The following is a 588-nucleotide window of genomic DNA, read 5'->3' as shown; positions in this document are numbered from 1 at the left end:
TTTCTCGGATGAAACGAAAGCCATTTCCAACAAGGAACAACTTGTGACTTTGCTTCGCTGGGTGGACGACTCATACAAAATTTGTGTGGATTTGATAAGACTTTTTGATTTGCCAAAAACAGACGCTCACACAATTTTCAGTGTAATTAATGACATTTTGATCCATTGCAATATAGTGACTCAATTGATCAAACAGTCTCCAAAACGAAGCCATGCATTTGAAGCATTAAAAAATTAAATGAAACCCAACACTCAGAACCTGAGAACCCTCTGTCCAACGCGATGGACTGCGATGCACTGCTGCAGTGAAATCAATCATCGACAGCTATTCTGTTCTGGTTAACCTAATGACAGAAATCACAGAAGAATCCCATGATGAATGTGGCAGGAAAGCTGCGGGCATTTTGGTCCATCTAGAAAGATTTGCTATGTATTTCGGTCTGCATCTTGCTTACATGATTTTCTCTCCAACCGAACAGTTATCCAAGACATTACAAACAACTGAAATGACACTACAAGACGCTCAAAATGCAGTTGCGATCACACAAAGTTTTATTCAACGGCAAAGGTCTCATGATGCATTTCAAG

This window comes from Sinocyclocheilus anshuiensis, unplaced genomic scaffold (genome assembly GCF_001515605.1).
Source record: "Sinocyclocheilus anshuiensis isolate Anshui unplaced genomic scaffold, SAMN03320099.WGS_v1.1 scaffold1250, whole genome shotgun sequence".
NCBI classification, from domain to species: Eukaryota; Metazoa; Chordata; class Actinopteri; order Cypriniformes; family Cyprinidae; genus Sinocyclocheilus; species Sinocyclocheilus anshuiensis.
This window is presented reverse-complemented; position numbering follows the sequence as displayed.